At 42.1% G+C, this 27,955-nt stretch overlaps 1 protein-coding gene across 2 annotated transcripts in view; it reads right to left on the minus strand.

Annotated features, from left to right (window-relative positions):
• Positions 1 to 27,955, minus strand: part of CASZ1 (castor zinc finger 1) — a 623,486-nt gene that overhangs the window by 447,391 nt on the left and 148,140 nt on the right. The window lies entirely within an intron of this gene.

The raw sequence follows: 27,955 nt of genomic DNA on the forward strand, positions 1-27,955 counted from the left end.
GTGCATTTGATTCTAGTAAAATCTATACAGAAAAAAAAAAACCAGACAATACAGTCCAATACAGTCACTGAACTTAGCATATGTCACTCTAGGGGGAAATCTGTGCATCATATTTGAAAATTCTGCAATTTCACCATACTATGGCCATTGCTTTAGGAACATATCATTATACAAATAGTGGCATTCACATACAAGGGGGAGCTGAAAAGTTCTCAGCCCAACCAACCAGCTTACTAAATTCTGAGCATTATTTTGCCACTATAGCTGAAAAGGGTGTTATCTTATTTCATTATGTGCCAATTTGCAGAAACGAATTTCTGTTTCTGTTTCAGATCACTGATGGAACCAGATCCAAGTCATTCTCATCTTGGTCGAGCCGAGAACTTTTCAGCACCCCCTCGTATGTATATCACAAACCTACATAAACACTGATTCCAGAAGGCCACTATTTACTACACCGCAAAGACATTTCAAGGAGACAGGGTTTGGGTATGGCTTGGTTGGCAAACATCTATATGTGGATGTTCCATTTTACAAAAGGAGCACAGGTGTTTGGGAAAAAATTCTCTGTTGGGTTTTATACCAGTTGGAAAGCATCCCTGTTTTTTTTCTTTTTTTAAGTCCCTGCTGTTTGTCTAGGCTCCACACGAGCTATTAAGGGGGGGGGGGGTTTCATTCTCCTTAATCCCATGTAGTTCATTTTTACCTCCAAAATGAATTCAGATAGACATGGCGGAAACCACTGCTGGTCCTGGGATTAGCGGCATTGAACCTTTGCCACTCTCTGAGGTTGTGCAAGGATCTTGCTATATCTGGAATTCTGCCAGGTACTTGTGACTTGGAAGCAGGATACTGGGCTAGAGGGACCATGAATTTACCCCAGACACGGGCAAACTACGGCCCGCGGGCCGGACCATAAAACTCAACTCTCTAAATTATTTCCACCGCTGCGTTAACTGCAAGGGCAAATAACCTCAAGCTGGTGGGCTAAGAGGAGAGGGACGACGGTACCTGCACTGCCACCTGTCCCATAGTGAACGCAGCCGAATCGCCTCCGGCAAAGCAAGGGAGGAAAACTCATTTTTTTTAAAAAACTAGGTGGTGTCAGAGGCGGCCGAGTATTTTTTTTTTCCCTCTTTCATTTTCTTTGAAGACACCCCCTCTCCCTTCTCTCAAATTTAAGACCCCATTGTGGCCCACGAGTCAAAAAGTTTGCCCACCCCTGGTCTACCCAGTAGGGCTAGTCTTATGTTCTATAACTGCGGCCTAACTACTTGACTGCTGCTCTACATGTGTAAAAAAAGGCGGCTATATGTGGCAGTGACGCCATTTACATGTGAAAGTCACAAAATTGCCACTTTTGTATGGAAGTTGCTGACACCTCCACGTGGAACCTGCCCAATTTTTTTTTCACTAAAATTCACAGATGGCTTAGCCTTTACTTAAGAGGTTTTTTCAAGTTTTTTTCAACAGGCAGTCCAAAATTTACTCTAAGATACACTCCTCTCAATGACTTATTTTCATTATATATTTGCATCAATCATGCTCGCCGATTAGCCATAGACCTCAGAAGCAACACTCCTCCAGCCGGTATTCTGTAGTTCACCGAGGAGCTTACAATACCAATCTTCACTGGTCACAGGCTTTTCAGCTTTAAACATTTATATAGCTGTTCACTCCCTTAAAGTTCTCAATATATAATTATTTTTTTTAACTTTTTTAGCTTTTATTTAAGGTTGCACTTATCTTTCAAGCAGTATATCTGATGTCTTTATTGTTTAACTAGTTGCAGTTGGACCCGAAATGTTTCGCCTCAGCTTCGTCAGGGATCCCATTCCTACTGCTGTCATCCGACACTCCCATTCATATGTCATATGGACTGACATATGAATGGGAGTGTCGGATGACAGCGGTAGGAATGGATCCCTGACGAAGCCGAGGCGAAACATGTCGGGTCCAACCGCAACTAGTTAAACAATAAAGACATCAGATATACTGCTTGAAAGATAAGTGCAGCCTTAAATAAAATTATATATTGAGAACTTTAAGGGAGTGAACAGCTATATAAATGTTTAAAGCTGAAAAGTCTGTGACCAATGAAGATTGGCATTGTAAGCTCCTCGGTGAACTACAGAATACCGGCTGGAGGAGTGTTGCTTCTGAGGTCTATGGCTAATCGGCGAGCATGATTGATGCAAATGTATAATGAAAATAAGTCATTGAGAGGAGTGTATCTTAGAGTAAATTTTGGACTGCCATTTTTTTTTCAGTCATTCATTTTTTTCAACGTGTATATTTGTAAAGAGGCTGCTCCCGCAGTCTGTGTCAGCAAATCCACATGCACTCCTGCAGGTATTTCGGAACACAGCCTTTTCTAAACTGTCACCGCAGTGGAGCATGTCCCGACCTGGATGTCCCCATTCTGATCTCTACATGCTATGTAAAGTGGGGCTCCACATTTATCACTGGGCAGTAATTAATCTAAACTTCAAAATAGAAAGAAGCTCTTACTCAAAGATGCCAAAAAACAGGTTTTGGTGCAGGAGTACATTCATAGTGCATCATAACAAGGGATTCTGCTTTTCACTTTAGCAATCAATAGAATTTCAGGGGAGCTCTGAGCTGCAGGCTGTGCTGATTTCGGGTAGCTGCCAATACATGTGGCAAAGCAACTGTGTTCATAATTGTAGGCATTGCTACAAATATCATCAACTGGGGAAAAAATAAAAAATAAATCAGTGCTATCTCCTCTTGAACTCTGCAAAGATGCCAAGTCACCCAGTTCCAGGCTGGAGATTTTGAGACTGTCCTGGTTCTCCACTTATATCCCAAAGCAGCATGGGATTTGTAGTGCCTGGTCCTACCCACTGAAATAAGTGTCGCAAGTCCCATAATGTAACAGGAATCCAGGACTGTCCAAAAATCTCCAGCCTAGAACTGAGTAACTGACACTGAAGATTGCCAAATAAAAATCTTTGAAATAAAAAGTCCTAATAAAACTGTAGATCACTCTACCCCTTCAACATTTTCTCCGCCTCCTCCTCTGCAATCTGATCTCCCCTACAGGATTCTCTATCAGATCATGTCTCCCCCACCAAACATGTCCTCTTCTACCCTGACCCCCCTCAACTCAGCTTTCCCATGTTCCCTACTCACATGTCCTACCACACACTTCCCCTAATCTCTTGTCTTCTCAGCTCATCCCCCCTCCACTTAACCCCTTACCTCATGACTCATCAGCTCATATCTCCCTCAGCTCATCCCCTCATATATGCTTTTCCTTTTCCTGAAGATTAAAATTACAGCACCAGAGGAGGTAAGTTATGGAATAGGCATACATGACTCCAGGATGGAGGACTGGAGAATAAGAGGGGGGGAAGGCTACACTGGGGTGGGGGGGTTGTTGAGAGAAAGTATCCGCGGGGGGGGGGGGGGGGTGTTGCTGGAAGGAGAAAAAAAGAGAAGGCACCCACAGGGGAGGAATGGGGGTTGGAGAGAGAGAGAGAGAGAGAGAGAGAAAGAAGCACAGGCAAGATTGGGGGGGGGGGGAGGTTTGGAACGAGAGAGATAGAAAGAAAAAAGTACTTGCAGGAGAGGAGGGGGTAGAAAGGAGAAAGAGAGAAGCACCTATGGGGGAAGAGGTTAGAGGGAGAGAGAGAGAGAGAAGCACTAAAAGGGCTACAGAGGGACCAAGGAAATGAGTGAAGGGCGGGGTGGAGACAGAGACATGAGGGGTGTAATATTAGGGTTACCAGATTTTTGTCCGGAGAAACCTGGACCCATGGCCCCGCCCAGTTCCACCCCCTAGCCCCTCCCCCTCAAAGCCTTGTGTTTGTTTCTCGACCTCCGGGCCCTGTCTGGAGAGTCTCCGAGCATGCGTGGATGTATATGTCGTCATCCGCGCATGCTCAGAGGCCCTCCAGATGCAGCCGAGAGGTTGGGGGCTTTCCAAACCCCGGACAAATGACCAGATTTTGGAAAGTCTGCCTGGTAGCTATGTGTCCTCTTTTTGTCTTCACCAATATGGAAACCGTATACAGGGGGCTTGATTGTGCAGTGGGGAGTCAACAGGCAGGCTATAAATTTAAAAAAAACGACTTCTTTGAACAAGTGTACAGTTCTCCCATGGGTTCATTTCCTTGCTAACTGCACGAGAAGGGACGATGTGGCAAGAATTTCCTTCCTCCTCCTTGGAGTGAGCTGTCCCCAGAGGTTCACTCCACTGCCCCCTTGAGTCCAGCACTTATGGTGTGAAGGAAAAAAAAAAACCAAACCACAAGCCATGAAAATTCCAGCAAACACTGACCCCAGCAAGAAATCATTGAAGCTTGCCTGTGCCTCCCACTCACGTACCCTGGGGGGCGACACAGGGAGGGGAGAGGAAGAACTGAGAGACAACAGCAGCACCAGGAACCGAGTCAAGTCATTTTCAATTATTCATACGCCAGATGGATTCTTTTCCTGCTTTCTTTTGCTATAAAAAAGAACAGAAAAGGAGGTGCAGTATATTTGTGTTCTAAAATAAACAGCAGAAAAAGAAACTGGTGGGCAAAAGAATACCCCGACCATTTAACATCATTTGCACACAATACAGGGGATGGAAGAGCTTTTCACTCAGTAAGGAACTCTACATTAACCACCCTTATTGCTGCACACAGACAAGGAGGGAGGGAGAAGAGGCAGAAGAGGGCTTTGACCTTCTGTGAAGGATATAAAAATCCAGCAGCCTCAGGGGACACCCAACTATCTAGCATATTGCTGTTAAAATGTCTGCAAAATTTAATACACTTGGCATGCCATCTAATCAGTCCTTGCAAAGCTGGGCTTTTCTCCCTTCTGTTTCCTTGCTGCTTCAGACCTCCTGGACAATTATTATTTTTTTTTTTTTCCTTTTTTTGCAAATATGTTTCCCCAAGCCCACTCAGCTGTCCTCCTTCTTAAAAGTTTGTATAGATTTTCAAATGCAAAGAAATGCGAAGGGATATCTTACACAAGATGCATTTGTGCAAGGGGAGACGGACACATTTCGACATTGACACGGACAGCTGCTTCCAGTGCACCAGTGTTATTAAAAGAAACCTTTCCACCTTTAAAAAAAACACTGATAAATCCGCTATTCATTTCCCACTGTGAAACACTCAGTCACTCACACTCAGTTTACTCCCTCGATTCTCACATCATGGCTTGTTCACACAGCTAACACAAGACTGTTCTACAATCACCCTTGTGCACTCAGGTAAAGAGACAGCTCTGTTACACTCACACCCTTTACACTCAGAAGAAAATGATTGTTCTGTCACTCATACTTGTGCCCTGTACACTCAGGTAAACAGACTATTCTATAACACTCACCCTGAACACTCAGTTAAAGAGACTGTTCTGTCACTCACTCTTTGAACACTCGCACTCCTTGTACATTCAGCTATAGAGACTGTTCTATCATCCATACTCACTTCTTATGCATTCAAGTGAAGAGACTGTTCTACCTCTCACTCATACTGATCCCTTGTGCGTTCAGATAAAGACTGTTCTATCACTCACACTCATAACATATCAGATAACTACTATACTGCATAACCTTGTAAGTTCTATGCAGTTAAAGTAAAAAAAAACACAAACAACCATATAATCATTAAGAATAATCATTATTTAGGAAACAAATATGTCTTCGTTTTCTAAAATGTCAGTAGGACTCTGAACTCAGTAATAGAGACTTCAAGTCCTTGTCCCAGAGGGCTGCCTGAAAAGAGAGAAGACGTTGATGAAACTTTTTATAATGGAAACTTTTTACCGAAGGAAAATTAAAAAGACCGTGAGATTTTCACATGGCGAATGAATCCACTAAGCAGCTGGGAGATAAACCAATTAAGACTTTATAACAAAGGCAGCCAAACTTAAATTGAACTTGAGACTCGACAGGCAACCAATGAAGTTCCTGATAATAAGGGGACACACGATCGCACTTCTTCAATCCAAAGATGAGACGGACTGCAGCATGTTTTACTATTTGCAATCTTAACAGATTCTTTTATGTGCTCAAATACACTATGTTGCAATAGTCCAGTTGGCTCAGTACCAAAGACTGGACCAGCATTTTACATGGAGCAACATCAAAGTATGATTTTATACTATGCAATTTCCATAGTGTATAAAAGACCTTCCGCACTAATGCACACTCACCCAGTGTGCACTCAGGTAAAAGAGGCTGCTTTATTGCACTCACCCACTGGATACTCATGTGATGAGACTGTTCTATCACTCACACCCACCCCTATACATGCAAATTTAGGAGGCTCCCTGTTAGAGAATGACACGGTGACAAAATTCATCACCGTTCCCGTCCCCGCGGATAACCGCGGGAAACCATCTTCATGTCGTTCTTTAAGGAGAGAGGGAAGAATCAGAGTATGAATGGCCACAACCACTGACCCGCAAGCTTTGCTTTGAAGAATGCTGGTGTAGAAGGACTGAGGTTGAAATAGACACTAAAAAATGACATGGGATTATTTCCCGCGGTTATCCGCGGGGACGGGAACGGTGATGAATTTTGTCACCGTGTCATTCTCTACTCCCTGTCGCATCACCCATATCTCTCCAGGATATATGACCTGAGGGGATTTCTTTGATGCTAGCTGTGGTCACAAAAATGTTCACACTTGGTAATAGTGATACTCAGACCTATGTAACCTATAATTCTGCATATTGGCTCATTGAGATGGCAAGTCATGCTATGCCGTTGATGGATCAGTAAGATAAGATCATACACCCCATCAGATTACCAAAAGGCTCTCTTTCTATCCATGAAACCCCACAAGAACCTTAACTAAAATATTTAAAATGTACCTATTGGCATTTAGGGATGTGCAATTGTTTGAAAAAAAGAATGAAAAACATAACGAACAGGAAATTCCATTTGGGATCATTTCCAAATGAAACAAAATAAAGGCACCAACAAAATATTCAGTTTATTTGGTTTCTAGGTTCTTCGGTTTGCTAGGTTTGCTAGGTTCTTCGGTTTGCCTGTGGTGAGCAGATACAGACATACTACCCCTTGATCCTGGGACCATCCCTTTTCAACATATTCATAGGGGACTTGACCCGGGGGCTTCAGGGTAAAGTAGCACTGTTCGCCAATGATGCCAAACTGTGTAACATAGTAAGTGAAAGCAACCTACAGGATAGTATGACACAAGATCTGATCACGTTAGAAAACTGGTCCTCGACATGGCAGCTAGGCTTCAACGCTAAAAAATGTAAGGTCATGCATCTCGGCAGAGGAAATCCATGCAGAACATACTCCTTGAATGGAGAAACGCTAGCTAGGACATCAGAGGAACGGGACTTGGGGGTAATCATCAGTGCAGACATGAAGGCTGCCAAACAAGTAGAGAAGGCCTCATCAAAGGCAAGGCAAATGATGGGATGTATCAATAGAAGCTTCGTCAGCCGTAAACCTGAAGTCATAATGCCACTCTATAGAACCATGGTGAGACCCCATCTGGAATACTGTGTGCAATTCTGGAGGCCACATTACCGGAAAGATGTGCTTCGAGCTGAGTCGGTCCAGAGGATGGCCACTAGGATGGTCTTGGGGTTCAAGGGTCTCTCATACGAAGAAAGACTGGGCAAACTGCAGCTCTATACCCTAGAGGAGCGCAGGGAAAGGGGTGACATGATTGAGACATTTAAGTACGTCACGGGTCGTGTCGAGGTGGAAAACGATATATTCTTTCCCAAGGGACCCTCGGTCACAAGGGGGCACCCGCTCAAACTCAGAGGAGGGAAATTTAGTGGTGACACCAGGAAGTATTTCTTCACAGAAAGGGTGGTAGATCACTGGAACAGACTTCCGGTGCAGGTGATCAAGGCCACCAGCGTGCTCGACTTTAAAAATAAATGGGACATCCACGTGGGATCCCTACGAGGGTCGAGTTAAGGAACTAGGTCATTAGCATTCAGACTTAATGGGGTGGGTCAATAGAGTGGGCAGACTTGATGGGCTATGGCCCTTTTCTGCCGTCATCTTTCTATGTTTCTATGTTTCTATGATTCAATAAAGTACATCACAAGGTATCTGCTAATTTGGCGCATAACTTTCGGTGCTAAAATGGAAGTTAAGAGCCAAAATGTGGGGAAACGGCATTTAGACACTATTTTATATAATAGGCCAAAATGCTTTTGTGTATAATTGCAAAGTAGTGTACGCATATGGGCAGGTCCATACTAATGCACGAAACTTATAGAGCACCGTAAGTTGTGCACGTAAGTGTCAACATTTACACATTAACATTTATTCCTGTCTTTTACATGGCTTAAGTGATAGCGAGGGGCATTTTTGATATGACGTCTATGCCCGAGTTTGGATGTTTTGTGAAGTACGTCCAAAAATTGGATAGAGAAAATGGTCACTTTTGAAACCGCAAAACGTCTGTCTTGGTTTTTTGAAAATATATTTATTTATTTATAAACAACATGTTCATCTGAATTTGCTTTATACAGGGGATCTAGCTCAAATATACATTTCTTCTTGATTGTACTTAAGAGTAATATAGATAGACTTTGCTTATGTAGATATATTATCAAGCAAAATCACAGTAGTGCAAAAGATTTTTTTGTAGGACTTCAGAGGTAACACTTATTGGACCAAAAATAGCTGAAATGCTGTTCCAGTGTCTTATCGTTAGTCCTGTTTTTTTTGAAAATTTTAAAACAGGTCCATCAAGCCCAGTAGCCCGTTCTCACGGTGGCCAATCCAGGTCCCTAGTACCTGGTCAAAATCCAAGGAGTAGCAACATTCCATACAGAATCTCAAAGAATAGCAAGATTCCGGAATCCCAGAGAGTAACAAGATTCTAGAACCCCCAAAGAGTAGCAACATTCCATGCTACTGATCCAGGGCAAGCAGTGGCTTCCCCCATGTCTTTCTCAATAACAGACTATGGACTTTTCCTCCAGGAATTTGTCCAAACCTTTCTTAAAACCAGCCCTGTTACTGCTGTTTTGTCCTTCTCAAGGTGTCATGGGTGTCCATGCCACTCTTCCTGTACTTTGCCCTACTCTTGGTGCCTTGGGATGCTGTTGCCTCTGCTGCTATGTTATTTGCGAACTTATACCCTGCAAAATCCTCCAGAGCGGAGCTTGTAACCACTTTGATGAACTGCTATTTATTGTGACCCACCCCAATCAACAGATAATCAGAGCAGTTACAAACAGTATTCATGCGGGTTACAGCATATAGACAAATTGGGTTACAATAAGTAGTTATTGCTTCATGAACATTGATATACTGTAAATATCAGATAGAGTACTACTGTTGATGATTTTGTGATTAATATTGTGTGAGTTGTGTTACAGTGATCAGATCTGGATTGGATTATATTTCTGGCCAGGACTGTCGAAATAGCCATGTTTTTAGGAATTTGAAGAATAAAACATATTTGGGAGCAGTATGGATTTTTACTAGTTATGTGTTCCATGTTTTTGCCACATAGTTGTTATGTTGGCTCTTGTACTTTATTCCTTTTAGCGATGGGAAAGATAATCTCAAGCAGTTTGTGTCGCATTGTTCGTTTTGTCTTCCAAGTAACTCCGTCTATCTGGAGAAGTTTTCAGGAGATTGTGTAGGATCTCAAGAGCTAGGCAGTGTATTTTGAATTTGATTTGTTTGTTGACAGGAAGCCAATGTACTTCAAATCATTAGTGGTGTGACATGATCAAACCTCGATTTATAGAATACGAGTCTTACCGCTGCATTCTGTATTAGTTACAATCTTTTCTTTTGTTTCTTTGGTAGGCCTATGAGAAGTGCATTACAGTAATCCAGTATTGACAATACTGTTGATTGAACGAGTATTCTGTAGTTGGAGGAGGAAATAGGGTCTAATCCTTTTTAGCTTTTGGGTTGTGGCATATGATTTTCAGACTGTGTTGTTGATGTGGTTCTCAAATGTCAGTAAATTGTCTAGAGTGACTCCCAGGACCCTGGTGGTCTTCTCAACGTTGAGATGGACTCCATTTGTCAGTGTAACAGAAGTGGGGATAAGATATGTCTTTTGCTCAAACCATAATAGCTTGGGGGGTTTTCAGTGTTTAATTTAAGGTGTTCTTTGTTACCCGTTCTTGTATTTTATTTGCAGCTAGGGATAACTTGGTGTTTAGATTAGTAGAATTCAGATTTGTGGGAATTAGTAGAAGGATGTTGTCTGCATATGAGACTATCCATTCTCTAGGGTTTCGGTTGATTGATTTGAGTGTGGTCATGAAGATGTTATATATTAAAGGTGAGATAGGGGATCCTTGTGGTACTTCACATGGTGGTGCCCAAGAGTCTGAGTAGATTCTGTATTTCAAGAATCTGTACCTTCTGTTTGAGAGGAACCCTTGGAACCATTTCAGGACATGACCAGTAATTCCAAGTTTGGATAGTCTGTTTAGTAGTAAGGTATGGTTTGCTGGGTAAAACGCTGCTGAAACATCGAATTGTGCTAATATCTTCAAATTTGTTATAATTTCCTTTTTGGACAGCTAGTGTCCTTTCCATTTTATATATATGGCATACAGAGTTCCACCAAAAACAATAATTAAGTCTATTCCAATTCTTCCAATTGTAAGTGATCTGTTGAATGGCAACTCCAGTTAAAATTAGCAATAACTTGTTATTATTAGATGAGATTTGTTTCTTAGCCCTCATTTCTATACCAAATAAAACTGTGTTTTAAAGATGTGTGGAGGCCATTAATAGATTGTTGTAAAGATTAAAAATATTCTTCCCTGTATAAAATTTTAAGACATTAAGGGGGGGAGGGGGACGGGTATTTTTGATTATAATTGAAACAAATCATTTTCATAAATAAATAAGGGAGGGGGATAATATTTTATATTATGATGATCAATTATAGGATTTCAAGTGTATTTGAATGCTTAATTGATAAATGTCAATATTGTACTTGATTTAAGATTTGAAATGAATAAAGATTAAAAAAAAAGAAAAGAATTGTGCTAATATCATTTGTTTCTCTTTACTTAGTTCTGTTAGGCATGTTTCTGTGCCGTAAGAGTTCCTGAACCCATGTTGGGAGGGTGATAGCAGATTCCAGCGTGTGATATATTATTTTAGTTGGGTTGCAACTACAAATTCAGTCCACTTAGTTTTGAAAGGCATATTAGCAATCAGTCTATAATTGGCCGTTTGGGGTAGGTCTAGGTCTGATCCTTTTGGGATGGGGGATGGGGTAGGTCTAAGTCTGATCCTTTTGGGATGGGGGATGTGGAGTTTATAATCAGAGATAGCCATTTGAGTATTGCCTCTGGCATATCATTGTATAGATATGATGGGCATTGGTCCAGATTGCAGCTCGTTTTTGATCGGCTGTTTATAAAAGGTCTCAGTCCAATTGTTTTAATGCTATTGAAGTTCATCCACAATCTATCTGTTGGAATTTGTTTAGGTTGCTCCCAGTAGTGATATCAACTGGTTGGTTGTCTTTGAATGTATTCAGTCGTTGGTGAAAGTTTTAAATGTTGTTTCCAATTTTGTTTGAGGAATACTGGGCTAGTGTGCTGGGTGTGGGGGAGTTTGCGATTGCTTGGTTTGTGGATGAGCAGTCTAGTAGAGTCTTCAAGTTTCAAGTTTATTAAAATTTGATTGATCGCTTATTACAAGCTAAGCGATTAACAATTTGTATAAAATAAGTAGGATTTTAAAAAGTAAAACAATAAATGAGGTTCAGATACAAACAGACAAAACAGACTAACATGATACATAAGGAAGGAAAAAAATGGAAGGGAATAGTTACAATATTTAATCAAGAAATGGAAAAAGAGGGGGTAGGAAAAAACATACGGAAAGGGAATGTGAAAAATTGGATAAATAGTAAATTTTTTTTTTTTTTTAAATAAAAAAGTTAAATATAAAGCATTTTTAAACGTTAAAAGCGTCTTTAAATAAGAAAGTTTTTAAAATAGTTTTAAATTTATTAAGATCTTTTACTTCTCTTATATATAGTGGTAAATTATTCCAGGTTTGGGGGGCCATTACAGAAAATATGTCATACCGTCTGGTGCCAATTATCTTCAAGGATGGAATCATTAATTGTCCTTGTGATGAAGAGCGGAGGGATCGTGTTGCATTAGTTGGAAGAGTTTCCTTGGTCTGGCTGAATTGAGGAGAAGGTTGGAAACTAGGGGGAACAGTTCTCCCCTCCAGTAGCTGGGCATGACGTATACCAAAGCAAATTCCAACTGAGATGGAAGCTCTCTGGCCAACAGAAAGGGCATCATCTTTCACAGCTGCTTCTAGCACAACTCAAGATATCCATTAATTTAAAAGTTTACAAAGCTTCTAAAACTGATGATTTGCCCAAGTGGAGTCAAAACATTTATAAGAGTAACTCAGATAACCAGCCATTCGTGTCATGTTTGTCCATTTGTTTATAGTTTTGTCTTTGTCGTAATTTTTTTAAATAGAAAAATCTTTTATGTTTGTCTGACCTCTCCCCCGATTTTAATTGTAACTCGCTTAGTAGTTTTGATAAGCGAATGTATCAAATTTTTAATAAAAACTTGAAACTCGTGAGTTCTGAATTAGCTTGCCTCGCCGCTCTATCATATATACGCCCAATGAAAACCAGACTGTCAAATTGTCCAGAATGTTAAAATCCAAATGAATGCACTGAGGCGCACATGCTGGTTTATTTCCCCAGGAAATCCCTTCCTGTCCTGCAGAGAGAGAGAGAGAGAGAGAGAGCAAGAAAAACATAACGTGCAGAGTGAAAAGTGGAGAGATGAGGAAACCAGAAAAATAAAAGAAGCCGTATTAGAGGTTAGGGAGATATGAAGTAAGGACCGAGCAGACCGATAAAGAAAGGAGGTTTGCAGTAACCTCTGAGCGCTGGTCTGAAGATGGTAGCTGTGACCTCCTAATCACAAAGCAGAGGGGCACTCATCTGCTGAAGGAGACCTTGGACGAAAAGATTTTATGAGGCCCTCCAACACATGTTGGAGAATGAATTATGAATGCACTGACATTATAAATGTGCCATTATTTAATAACTAGAATAAATACCCTGCATAGCCTGCAATTATTTCAATCTTCTTTATTAATAAGGGGCTGTTTCTAAGGGAATCCAGTGCACACCACATAAGACTGCCCTGGAAGGGAGCTGTCTTTGCCTGGCAGGGGCTCTTGACTGCTGTTGCATCTTTGGGTGTACACAACTGAACGCAAGGAGGGTCTCTGCAACCATGATAGGAAAAAGTAACAGGCTTTGGCTTCAAAAAAACTGTCAAGAACCCTGAACTGCTCAGTGAAATCTTCCGTTAGTATACTGGGAAACTGCTGAAGAACCAAATAAAAAGAAACCACAGGCTGTGAACAGCTCAAAGTCTTTAATTAGAAAAAAAAAAACAACCCACCCCAACAAACCAGTGAAAAGAAAATGTTAGCGGAGGAAAGGATCCCAGAGGAAAATCCACAGCCCTTTCTCCCAAACCTGGCAGCAGTGAGATGCAAAACCAGGGTTTCCCAGCCCAACGGATTTCTTGAAAGAGAAGGTCCACTTTAATTAAGACATCAGTTTCTGCTAAAGAGAGTACAGAGTTAATTAAAAATCAGCATTTTCGTTTTGAAATGAGCAGTCCTGAGTGGCAGACTGCTGGCTCAGCAAGTCGTACTCTGATTTCAGAATCCGATGCACCTTTCTCTGGGATGTTACTATTCATCAAGATGGCTGTTCCCCTTGTTTTGCGCAGGCGCAACGATAAAAGTTTGCCAGTAGAGGAGAGAGAAAATTGGGGTTGCCACTGCCCCTTGACCTCATTACTTGTCTTTTCTCCATCCCCGCACAGATCCCATCATTCCCTCTTCTCTTGTAGACATCATGGTTGGCACTGCTGAGGTTGGTCCTAGGCCCAGAAATGAAAGCTGCACTCACTCACAGGCCCCGCCTCCCACAGGAAAATATGGAAAGGAAGGAGCTAGAGTCATAAGATGGACACATGCGGGCTTACCTAACATTTTGGTGCCTGCCAATGGACTTAGGGCTCCTTTTATTAAGCCGCGCTAGCGGGGTTAACGCACGTGACTTTCCATCACGCGCTGGCCTAAAAACTACCACCTGCTCAAGAGGAGGCGGTAGCGGCTGGCGGCTTAGCGCGTGGTATTACGTGCGTTAAACCACTAGTGCGCCTTTGTAAAAGGAACCCCTTGGTACTGTTCCAATGGAGGCAGGGAGATTAGAGCTTGTTTTGGGGGTGATCATAGCACCCAGAATGTCATTGCTGACTGAGGGACAGGAATGCCAGTTCATCACACGAACAGATTATAAATAAATTTCCGATATTACATTCAAAGGGGTTTTAAGCACCATGTTATACAAGAAAATGTCATTAGAAGCAACAGCAAAAGAAAGAAAAGTAGACATATTTTACTTTTCACTATCACATGCCGAAGCAAGTAGTGGAAAAACGAATTTTACTTAAATAAGTCATTTGAGATTAAGCTGCTCATATCTAGGGTTTCCGGATTTTACTCCCGTAAAATCTGGACCCATAGCTTTGCCCCCCAGCCCCGCCCAGTTCCACCCAGCCCCACCCAATTACACCCAAGCCACGCCCCCCGTTCCATCCCAGCCACGCCTCCCCTCAATCCATTCTCATCCTCGGGACTGTGTTGGGAGGGCATCTGCGCATGTATGCGAGGACGTGCATGGGAGGGCATCTGCGCATGACATTACCACGCTGCATCTGTGCACACGGTCCCGAGGTGGAAGCTTTTCAAAACTCGGACAAAGTGCTGGGCTTTGAAAAGCCGTCAGGACGTGTCTGGGTAAATCCAGATATCTGGTAACCCTCCATTACTCCAGCCACCATAGTTAAATCCTGAGCCCGCCAAGTCAGAGAGGGAAAACACTTAGGGACCTTTGACGAAGCCGCGGTAGCGGCTTTACCACACGCGACTTTTTATCACGTGCTAACCCCCCCCACGCTAGCCGAAAAACTACCGCCTGCTCAAGAGGAGGCGGCAGCGGCTAGTGCGGCCGGTGAATTAGCGCATGCTATTACGCGCGTTAAACCGCTAACGCGGCTTCGTAAAAGGAGCCTTTAGAGTTCCTGATTGCTATTCAATGCAAACCACTTAGGATATAAGCAGTATACAAATGATATACATAAAATAGCGGGAAGTAGCTGTGCTGACCCAAAGGCGGCATTGACTTTAAAAACCAGCCAAAAAATGTATTTACCGTATTTTCACGCAGATAACGCGCACCCTTGTAAAACGCGCATACGGGTATAGCGCGCAGAAACCACGATTTTATGTACAAAAATTTTTGTATAACGCGCGAGGGGTATGCGCGGTAGGTAAAAACGCGTATAACGCGCGCGTTATATGCGTGAAAATAAGGTAGTCCAATAAAAGAGGGACTCTCTCACCAATCTTTTTTTAAGTTCCTAGAGCAGTGTTTCTCCCAGTTCGTTTTAGGATACAGTTTAAGTGTGCAAGCGTCGTTTTTAAATTCCTTTACGGAATATTTGACTCTCTAGTTCCCTTAGATTGGAAAACCACTAGAACTTGTTATTCGAGGAGCACACAGATACATAAATTATCATTTCCATCTTCGAGAGGACTTAAATCCGTTGGGAAGCTTAGTAAATCTATGACGTTCAAGCTGGTAGAAATTTGGAATAAACTTCCTGATTCTGTAAGATCGACAAGTCAGTCCCAACAATTTTGAAAAGATCTAAAAACTTGGTTGTTCACGCAATACCATAGAGCAGGGGTGTCAAAGTCCCTCCTCGAGGGCCGCAGTCCAGTCGGGTTTTCAGGATTTCCCCAATGAATATGCATGAGATCTATTAGCATACAGTGAAAGCAGTGCATGCAAATAGATGTCATGCTTATTCATTCGGGAAATCCTGAAAACCCGACTGGATTGCGGCCCTCGAGGAGGGACTTGACTCCCCTGCCATAGAGGCTCACCTATTTGATGTTTGTATTAATAGTATATTTTATCCTTTTGGTTTTCTTTTAGGTTTATATTCTGTTATATATTCTGATCTAAATTACTTTGGAACTGAGTCAAGCTCCTTCGGGAGATGACCCGGTATATAAACCGAAGATTAGATTAGATTCTCAACACGCGGTACGCATACCCTTAGAGGGAACATTGATTTGACTACTGCTAGGGATGGAGCTGAAGTAAGGACTTGGGCAGTTTGCTCCAGGTATGTGGTGCAGCAAGAGAGAAGGAAAGTAGTCTGGAGTTGGCAGTAGAGGAGATGGGTACAGATAGGAGAGGCTTGCCCAATGAACGGAGTTTGCATGGAGGAGTGTAGAGAGAGATAAGAGAGGAGAGATACTGAGGAACCGCAGAGTGAATACACTTGTAAGTCAATAAAAGGAGTTTGAACTGTATGTGGAAATGGATAGGGAACTAACGAACTGACTTGAGGAGAGGGGTGTTGTGAGTATAGAGACTGGTAGACTATAAGTCATGCAGCAGAATTTTGAATGGATTGAAGAGGAGAGAGATGGTTACACAGGAGACCTGATTAGCATGGACATGATACCCCCCACCTTGCATACTTCATATACTGGCTGTCCTTCCATTCAGTCAGTAGGACCTGATAAGCAATTAGTTGTGCGATATTGCAATTATCAGATCACTTCTTCTGCCCTCACGGAGCTAATGGTTTACCTCTTCCCTCCTCAATTAGGATGCTTTTTTCTTAAATTAGGATGCTTTTCTCTCTGCGCTCAAGGAGCGCAGAGAGAGGGGGGACATGATCGAGACGTTCAAGTATCTCTCGGGCCGCATAGAGACGGAGGAAGATATCTTCCTCTTCAAGGGTCCCACGACAACAAGAGGGCATCCGTGGAAAATTAGGGGAGGGAAACTACGAGCTGACACCAGGAAATTCTTTTTCACAGAAAGGGTGGTTGACCGCTGGAATAGTCTTCCACTACATGTGATCGAGGCCAGCAGCGTGCCTGATTTTAAGGCCAGATGGGATCGTCACGTGGGATCTATTCACAGGGCAAAGGAAGAGGAGGGATCTATTCACAGGGCAATGGTAGGGGAGGGACATTAGGGTGGGCAGACTGGATGGGCCTTGGCCCTTATCTGCCGTCTATTTCTATGTTTCTATTCCGTCAATGTGGGATTTACTATCACTGTCTATTAGATGCATGTACACTGCCTTGGGTGAACCTCTTCATAAAGGTGGTTAATAAATCTCAATAAATAAATAAGTCTTTTCATTTGTATGAAATAATCATTACATTTTATTATGATCTCACTGTAAACCGATCTTGAGCTCTAAATTAGAGAATGACACGGTGACAAAATTTATCACCGTTCCCGTCCCCGCGGATAACCGCGGGAAAAATCCCAAGTCATTTTCTAGTGTCTATTTCAACCTCGGTCCTTCTACACCAGCATTCTTCAGAGCAAAGCTTGAGGGTCAGCGGTTGTGCCCAATTATACTCTGATTCTTCCCTCTCTCCTTAAAGAATGACATGAAGATCGTTTCCCACGGTTATCCACGGGGACGGGAACGGTGATGAATTTTGTCACCGTGTCATTCTCTACTCTAGATATAGACGATATATGAATTGTTATTATTTTTGTTGATTGTGTCAAATATATAATTCTCTGCTTCCTTCTTCTTCTTTTTTCCCATGTTTTTCAGAAAAAGCCTAGTGAAACCGACAACTTTCTGGAGGTACATGGCATTGCCGGAGGCTCCCTCCCTCTCTAGTTCATGAAGGATCGGGACAATATGCCTCCATGCTGCCTGGCTCTTTTGACCTACCATATGCATATTAGGGCTATTTGCTTTTTTCAAGGTCCTTATAACACAGCTTTTGACCTCCTCTGTCACGTTTCTCTTCCTTAAGCTCAACATAAAGGAGAATCTTTGGCAGCCGATGCTCAGGCATATGGATAACACGCCCAGTCCATCTCAGATGCACAGCTGTTCCAAGTGCCCCAGTCCTGAGCATGCCAGCTCGTCAGTGTTTGGAACCCAATCTTCTCCCTTAATTTACAAAAGCAGCTGCAGGTATCAGTTGCTGGCGTGTAAGCCTTTTAATGTGTCACCTGTATAGGCTTATTGTTTCTATGGAATACAGAAATGCATTACTCAGCACCATAGCATGGTAAACCTTCATCTTCGTTGCTGTGGTGATGCTGTGCTGATACCAAATCTGGATCGGTAGCATGGAATGTTGCTACTCTTTGGGGTTTTGCCAGTTACTAGTGACCTGGATTGGCCACTATGAGGACAGATTGCTGGGCTCGAAGGACCATTGGTCTGACCCATTAAGGCTATTGTCATGTTCTTATGTGTCCGTAATCTTTCAAGTTTTCAAGTTTTTAGTAATATTTGATGAATTGCTTATTCAGTTTGCTAAGCGATGCACAACTTCATAAAAACAGAGATATGAAAACTAACAAAGTAACTTTGGACTTACAAATCTAAAACAAACATGTGTCGGGAGCGTAGGAGGGAAAAGTTGCAATTCTTTGTTAAAGAGAAAAAGAACAAAAAGTGGATAAATGAAAGGAAGGGTATAAAATTTCAGGACCTAAAGCAACTGATTATAGGTCGGAAGAGGAAAGATTAAAAGCGTCTTTAAAAAGATAAGTTTTTAGAAGTTTTTTTAAAAGAGGTGAGATCTTTTTCTTCTCTAATGTACAATGGTAGTGAATTCCACATTTGAGGGGCCATAACTGAAAACATATCTTGTCTTCTGGTGCCTATAATTTTTAAAGAAGGAACGGTTAGGAGGTTTTGAGATGTTGAACGAAGAGACCGAGAGATGTTATAAGGGATTAACAGTCTAGTGATAAATTGAGCTTCGTTAAAAATTAAAGTTTTATAAACTAAAAATAGTATTTTGAAAGTGATGCGGTGATAGGGAGCCAATGGGAGTCTATCATTAAGGGCGTGACATGGTCAAATTTTTTGGCATCATAGATAAGTTTGACAGCAGTGTTTTGAATTAATTGGAGCCTTCTTTTTTCTTTTTGTGTAAGGTTAAGTAGAATAGCGTTGCAATAATCGATTTTGGCTATAACCAAAGAATGAATTAATATTTTAATGGATTTTGTCTCGAGAAATTTAGAAATCGAGCAAATCAACCGTAATTTGAAGAAGCAAGTTTTGACTATGTTACTAATATGGTCGTGGAACAATAATTTGTCGTCGATGATTACTCCAAGGACTTTTAAGGAACTCACTAGCTGTAAGGGAATAGCATTAAGGACGAAAGGATGCCAGCAGGAAACCTCTGCATTAGGGTATTATCAATAAGGCACATGCTTCCCAAATATCTAAAAGCAGTGACACAGGAAAAGGGCCCTCCATCACTAAAAATGTTAGATATGCCCACAGGAATAACTTAAAAGTACAAGGTCAGGCACCTGAATTCCTATCAGAACTATTCACCTTGTTCAAAGCAAATCACCCACTACATATTACCTCTCTATTTGGTTTTCCTCCGGTTCGAGGCTGTATTCAAAGTGTTTGAACTGGCAAGAAATGGCTCCTGGCCATTTGATTAATCGCTTATTCAATTTGCTAAGCGATGTACAACCATATAAAAGAGAAACTAAGTTACAACAAAAAAAAACTAACGGCAGTAACCTATTATTTTTATCGGCACTGTTTAGTGCCGATAAAAATAATAGATTAGTGCAATATTGCAAATCAACTACGTTGGGGGCAGAGTTGGCACATGGCTGGTTAAGTGATGATAATCAGAACTTAACCGGCCAAGTTACTCGCATAAACAGGACCACATAAAAGTCAGTCCGATCTTTGGGCTGCTTTTACGAAGCTGTGGTAGAGGTTTCTACCGCGGCCCGGAGTGCTAAATGCTCCCACGCTGCACTGACGCTCATAGAATTCCTATGTGTGTCAGATCATTTAGCGCTCCGGGCCGTGGTAGACACCTCTACTGTGATTTAGTAAAAGGAACCCTTTATGGGGTAATCCTTAACCAGTTAAGTGCTGAATATTAGACTTAACCGGTTATGCATTAACCAAGCATTGAATATTTGGTAATAAATGCCAATGGTGGTCAGCGAAACATTGAGCGCTGCCAGCTGAATACTGACTCTCTGGATTTTTTTTTATTATCACTGAAGATTAGAATTAAAGAAATTTATAACTTTTTCTTTGTAAAAAAAAAAAAAAAATCCTAAATAATATTTTTAGAAGCAAACCCCCAAGCAAGTAATGGGAAACAGGGTAAACACCAGGATCTTTCGCACAGACAAGACAAAAATTCTGCGGGTTGTAAATTCCAATTTCTAATTACTTCCTTGTGTTTTTCAGCACTCCTTGCTCAAGTTTGATTAAAATTCCTTTTGGGGGATGCTGCATTGCTCTTTCTTTGTCAGAAAAATGACTGCAGCTACTTTGGAAGGATCTGTGTTTTTTGCCTTCGCTTTCTCACTTTCGTGAGCAGTATTTTGTTTAACCAATTTCAGGAGCTGAATCAGTTTCTCGTGCAGATTTCTAAGTAAAATCCTTGTAGATTAGGTACTGCCTGCTTGCTTGTCCCTATGTCCTGAATAAACAAGTGGCTGGTGAGTGAGAGTTTTAAAATCAAGGCGATACCATTTAAAGTTTGATATTCAATAGGTTTTAACATTGTGGGACCAGGAAGTGATGTCAGAGGGAGAGCAACAGGAAGTAATGTTGCTCGCTGCCGGTGAAGATTTGAAGAGGTGTGTGTGTGGGGGGGGGGGGGGGGGAGATGTGTGCGGCAGGGAAGAGTGCAGGATTGCACGGCCTGGTGATGATGGGCGCCACCATCCCTCACTGTGCCACTGGCTGAGCTGGATGTTCCCTGATATAGAATGGCACTTAACCAGATAGTGCCACTGAATATCCACACTGACCACCAAAGCATTAAGGGTCGAATTCTCAAAAAGCCACTGATAGGTGCCAGCAGGTGCCTAGATTGCACCTGCCGGCACCTAACTTAAAGTGTGTTTTAATTGGTTTTAAATGGCAAGATATTTGATTGCACCACTAAAAACAAATTAAAAATGGATTTTAAAAAATTAGGCACCTCTAGCTGTCCGGGACCGGTACCTGGCGGCTACCGACACAGAAGCAGTCATATTTGGGGGCGGCACTAAAGCTTGGTGTCACTAGGCGCTGCGATTCTGTAAGTGGCGCCTGCCTGTAGCTGACAAACAGCAGGTCCACTTTTCTAGGTGCCTGCAGCATTAGGTGCCATTAACAGAATCATTCCCTAACTGGCTACACCCTCTTTTTTTTTTTTTTTTTAAACCGCAAAAGTAGTTTTTAGTGCAGAGCATTCAGCGTGCCAGCCTGCACTATGGTTTTGTAAAAAGGGGGGTAAGTTAGGGACAGTCTGGGAGTGGAAGGTGGGAAGGCAGTACAGTATAATCTTGTTATAACGGACTTCAAGGGACCTGGAAAAACAATCTGTTATATCCAGAGTCCGTTATATCCAGAGTTGCATTTTTTAAAAACTTTATTTAGGTCAACTTAAAACAATGTACAATCAATTAACAACAGTCACTGCACAAGCATACCAGCAACATCAATAACAAAACTCAGCAAAACATGGGTATGGCACGAAATGATTTCAAAACCAGAACACTAAAAGATGTTCTAAAGCATTTTGTCATACTGTCCTGGAAATATAAATACTCTGTCATTTTCTTCTGGGCTGCATTTTGACACTATATCACCGGCATGCCATGCGCCTTGTAGGCGGAGCCTGCATGTCCGTTATAGCTGAACAAAACTACAGTAAAAGCGGCTATGGGGACCAAATTGGTTGTCCGTTATATCCGAAAGTCCATTATATGCGAGTCCGCTATATGTGATGATTTTCTGCATGATTATAAAGGCGCACAACTGGGACCAGCGGACCTCATCCACTATAGACGAGGTTCTGTTATAAGCGAGTCCGTTATAACGAGATTATACTGTATTTAACCATTTGCCCCGCCAGGGCTCGCTACTGCAGCTTTGTATAAGGGGCACTTGTGCTCTTACATTTGGCTGAAAATAGGGCACAAATTTAGGAGCCTAGATTTAGGAATTCATTTTCCTTTTTTGACTATAAGGGCCAATGTTTGCAAAAGATCAGATCCAAAGCACAGTTTTCCTTTTTTTGAAGGGTTCTAGCTGAAGAAAATAACACTTCAGTGGGGGAGGGAGAGGGGATTAATTAAACTGCCCATATTACTGCAGTGTTAATGGGTTTTTAGGCTTTGTTCCAGTTTTCAAAGTGAAAATATGTATATATTTTCCCTTTTAAAACTATCATATTGAAAGTGTATGTGCAAAAATGTGCACCTGCTTTTCTCTGTAGTCAGCTTCCCCCATAAGAACGAATGAATGCAAATTTGAAAATATATTGGCTAATATTGAACTCACGGAGGTTAACATTTTTATAAACACCGTCTGCTGCAGGTTAAAAAAAGAATCCTATTCGTTTCTAGTTTCTTGCTAGTGGTTGCTACCAAATCCCCTCCTAACCAGATAAATCCTTTAAAAATATCAGCCCCTTAGGGCTCCTTTTACTCGTTAGCGTTTTTAGCGCACGCATTTTACGTGGCTAGAACTAATTGTGACTCGCATGTATAAAGGAAGTGTAATGAGGTGAGGGGTGGTCAATTGACAGAGTCACACCCGTGGGCTCCCAAAGAACATCTACTCATGGTCAATGTTCCTTTAAGGATGGGCTGGGTGTGAGTGCTAGGAACCAACAATTTTCCAGATTTGCAAGTATTTTTGTGCGTGACCATGTAAAATCTGTAAGCAACGCTCCTAGAATGTATGAGCGATTATTCATGCGCTCTGCTTAGAGGGAACATAGCTCATGGTTCTCGCCCCTCTTCATTCAATGCATGCACACTCTACTCCAAGGGAGGAGGGTCTTTCTGGAGAGAGGAAGGGATTTGCCTTCATGGCCTAGCACAGAAGTCTCTTTACTCAGTCACTCGAAGAGAGTGGCATACTTAACTTGGTTGTCACCTGGGGTGGAGCACCCCTCTCCTCCAGATGCGTTACCCCTTTACAGCTGCTCACCCACACTGCAGGCACTATGGGATTGCTCTGAACAATCGTGGAGTCATAGTCTACTGGTGCCTAGCTGTTGGCTCTGCAGATCCCCTGCCTCTTCTGACACCAACTTCCTGATCTTGAGCAGTAGACCGAAAGAGCCAGCAGTTGTGACTGCTCATTGCAACCCTGTACAACTTGCACTTGGGGTGGACCATACCCACTGCCTCACCCTTGGTATGCCACCGCTCAAAGACAGATATGGAGTACTTCAACTGTCTTTACTAAAGATACATACAATTACTGCTTTGAAAATAGTGCTTTCTTTTCTGAGGCTGTTCAGCACTGAATAAAAACTATAATTACCCACACTCTTTGGTTATCTGTGTCTGTCATCCCTTTCAATAATAACCAATCCTTAGAGGCAAAAGATTTCCTATGTTAGAGGCAAATCTTTTCTCTTTCTGCTCTGGTATCCTCTTCCATAAGGATCTCTCCAAACATGAATTTTCTGACATACAATATGTCTTCTAGTAGATAGCTCCTGAGTGTGTTCCTTTTAGTTTTATGGTCAAGCAGATACTCCACTCCTTAATTAAATAGCCAGCACAGGGGTGGATAAAACCAGTTTTTTACACTCACTTCATGTGGAACACCAACTCAAAACTCAAGGCAGGCTTCACACTGGACACAAACCAAGTAGGCCCAAAGCCTGAACCCTAAACACACATAGTTTCTTTTGGCAAAAACACACAAATCTCTCACAAAACTCCACACACACTCTAGGGGTCTCTGGCTCATATAAAGTGTAGCAGCTGATAGTTCTGTGGCAGTTTTGTATTGTTTGTGATATATTGATGTTTTATTGTAATCCACTTAGGCATTAAGTGGAATAGAAATTTTTTAAATAAATATAAGGGAAAGCGGAACCATTGCAGCCATCCCAGAAGGGGTACACTGGCTGGACATGACAGGCAGAAGCTTGCAGGGCTGCAGGTGGCAACGAATATGAATCACTGTGGCCACCGAGACACCTCAGAGATACACCAATGTGAGGTAAGATGAAAAATTGAGTGTAAATTCTTTAAGGGGCCAGGTTTCTCATTTGATGCTATAAGTGAGCTCTTCTGGATAAATTAGTAATGCATCAACTTTACAAACAAATTTCAGTTTCTTGAGCTTTTCAGTTTTTAGAATTTCGGATAAAAGATTGCGTACCTGTATATTGATGATCATTTCTTTTTCATGGTTGTGAAAGTACACTGTACATTGCTATGAAAGGCAGTAAAGGTAAATAAATATAACAATTTAAATTAAATCATTAAATTAGAGAGAGTGTATTTTTGGGTAGACTGGATGGACTATTCGGGTTTTTATCTGCTGTCATTTACTATGTTACTATGTATATACATTCACACATGGAGGAGCATAATCAAAAGATATGTCTAAGTCCGATTTGGGCATTGGTGCTGGACGCCCTAAGTCAGCAGTAGGAAAATGCCCATTTTTGAAAAATATGTCTAGAATATATATATTTTTTGAAAATTGTCTAGCTTAATGTCCGGACTGTATATCTTTATACCCCATTTTTGACCAAAATTTCATCCAAGTCCCAAATGCCCAGAACAAGACCATCTGGATGTGGGAGGGGCCAATCTTGTAATGGACTGGCCACCCAGACATGGCAACAGAGCAGTGGGGCACCTTACAGGGCACTGCTGTGAACTTCACAAAAAGGGTGCCAGATATGGTGAGCCCCCTGAAACACTCCCAAAAACCACTAAACCCATCTGTCTACAACCCTGATAGCCCTTATGGCTGCAGGTGGTACCCATATGGCAGTAGAGTGGGGTTTGGGGGGTTTTGGTGGGTGCATATGTTCCATCATAAATGTAGCAGTTAGAATGGCTTTTGGGCCTGGGTCCTCCTCTCTATGGTTCACTAGCCCATCCCCCAGGCCATTAAAGACACCTGTGTGTAGCTCTACTAGGCTTTCCAATATCAGGTGCTTATGTTCTGGAGCAAGTATGTACTTTTAAATCTGATCTTTGTAGGGGTTCAGTGAACACAGGGGGGGGGGGGATCTTTACTTTGTCTCTGCAGTGGTTATCTTAGTCACTCTGGATATTTTTTGGCACTTATGCCTGTTTTTACATTGTCTAACTCACAATGTTTAAGTTTCATCTAGGATGTTTAGTAAAACATTTGATTATCCCTGAAGGACGACTAAGTTTAGGTTGGCCCCCCATCCCGCCCTAACCACTCCTCCAGATATGCCCCTTTCAGCTCTGGGCACCCAGCGGAATTCAGAGGCATAAAAAGTCCTGCAGCATGTCCAGAAAGTTGGTTTGATTATCGGCACATGCACGACCTGTCTTTTAGATTGTCCAAGTGCCAACTTGGGCAGGTTCTTAGATGTGCTTGAGTTTTGATTTTGAGTCCCATACTATATATGACTTCAGACAAAGGACCATTATTGAAACGAGTGGACTGAAATCTTGTTGGAAATGAATATTAAAAAGAGAGGGAAAAAAAAGCCCTGGGTAGCTGTAAATGAGATGTCCTCTCTCTGACTGAGCTGGAAGACCACAGGATGAGACTTTTTTTTAAAAAGAACTGGAAACCCATTAGGTCTCCCAGCTCTTCCTCTGGGGCCCTCTGTGCCAGAGGCCTAGGGATGCCAGCCAGACTACACTGCTCTGGAGTGCCAACAGCCCTGTTTAATTCTACAAATATGTTCAGCAATTTAACCAAGGTAGGGAGGGGTAAAGAAAGAGAAAACAAACTGACATCTTTACAAGAAAAGTCACATTTTTAAAGATTCTTTGTGCCTATAACAAACATTTGGCACAATTTCAAAAACGATCTGAAAGACAAAATAAATAAATCTAGTACTTTGTAGTTGACCAGTGGTGGTGATGGTAATGGTGGTGGGAGTGGGAGGGGCCTTGGTTCTGCAAATCTGATTAGCTAAAAAGTAGAATTTTTGTTACTAGGGGGTAGTTGGCCAGGGCCAGCTAAAGCATTAGATGAGAGCATTAGGTACCCTGGACAATCTTTCTGCTTTGTACCCCCTTCAATTAAATTTTCATTCTCTAGCCCAGTTTGATAATGATCATCCCACAGCAATCCTATAAAAATGAGTACATAAGTCATAAGAACTGCCATCTCCGGATCAGACCCATGGTCCATCGAGTCCGGCGATCCGCACACGCGGAGGCCCTGTCAGGTATACTGGACCAAACTTGTATTAAATGCTAATAAAAGTAGCTCCTATTCTAGGCAACTACTTAGTCTGGCCTAATGGTTTGGTCAGTCATGGGGAAGAAAGGAGAAGAGAGGGGAGGGCTACTCTTTTGAGCCCTTTTACTAAAATCCACTGAAATCTGGGCTTAAAATGAGATTTTGAAGCTTGAAGCTTTGGTGCTTGTAAAAGATTTTGTAAAAAATTTTTTAGTTCAAAATATTTTTATTAGTTTTACAGATATGATAACAACAATAGAGAACGTTCTGAGGAAGCAAGGGAAAACCAGAAGTAGAACTCCCATCAAGTATATCAAATTGCAGTAAGGAAATATATCAGGAAGAAAAGTACATAAGCACCTAACCATACAGTCTTCTCTCAGTGATACAATATATACAAACAAAAATAAACCGATAGGGTAGTGAGTACAAAACCATAACTATAAAGGGCGAAGAAAGACCCAAGATAAAGCAAAGCAAAAAAATCTATGTTTTTGTATGTTTGTGCTTTGTGGTTTAAATTATGCACGCTTGCTAACAGAATTGGATTGTGTGGAATATAAATATAATAAATAAAATGTTAGCATGTGCTAAGGCCAGATTTAACACTGAACGCTTTAAAGGCATTTTCCAGTTTTTGATTTTCAGGTCCTGTGCTAATGTACAGTCGACTCTGCTTTAAGTGCATGCCCCTCGGACCGGATCCCCACGTGCGCTTGCACAGAGTGTGCGCTTAATAGGAGTGGGGGGGGGAAGGGAGGGGGAGGCTGTAGCTAAGCTGGCTCAGTTTAAATATGGCGCGTGGGCTGCTGGAGCCTAAAGTGCAGGAAAGTTATGCCCTACAGCTTGAGTGGAAGCGGAGCACTCACTTTCCCAGTTGTCCCAGCACTCAAGCTGCTGTGTGAAGCCTAGCCATTCCCAGTCGGAATGTGATTGCATGTAACCGGAGTGAACGTAATGTAAACGAATAGAGGTTGGACCTATGACATCAGTGCGCATAAGTGGATTGTGTGTTTATCAGAATTGCAAATCTCCGGAGTTTACGTCCGTTGACTTTAATGTAAAAAAAAAAAAAAAACAGGACCGTGGTGGTGGTAGGCTGCGGATAACTGAAGCGTGCACTTAACCAATGTGCACTTAGGTGGAGTCGACTGTACCTGTAAAAGGTTAATGTGGGAACCCTTATGGCCTCCTATTTAGGAGAAGGTAAGTGCTTCCGCATTAACTCCGCATTAGCCAGTTAGTATGTGCTACCACAAGCGCGCTATCTGGTTAGTGCTTCCACACTATTCTCCACCTGTGGCACGCTCCCCCCCCCCCAAAAAAAAAAATTATTTTTGAAAAACACCTAATATGTGGGGTAGTGTGCACAAACAGGCAAATTAGCCAAAATGCTTTCATGTGTTTTTCGCCATGCTAAGCAGGCATTAGGGTTTAACCCCCTTTAGAAAAATGACCCCTTTACTCTGTAATGTCATTGCCGCTGCTGGGTCAGACCAGTGGTCCGTCGTGCCCAGCCGTCCACTCACGCGGAGGCCCCTAGGTCAAAGACCAGCGCCCTAACTGAGACTAGCCCTACCTGCGTACGTTCCGGTTCAGCAGGAACTTGTCTAACTTTGTCTTGAATCCCTGGAGGGTGTTTTCCCCTACGACAGAC

This window comes from Geotrypetes seraphini, chromosome 15 (genome assembly GCF_902459505.1).
Source record: "Geotrypetes seraphini chromosome 15, aGeoSer1.1, whole genome shotgun sequence".
NCBI lineage: Eukaryota > Metazoa > Chordata > Amphibia > Gymnophiona > Dermophiidae > Geotrypetes > Geotrypetes seraphini.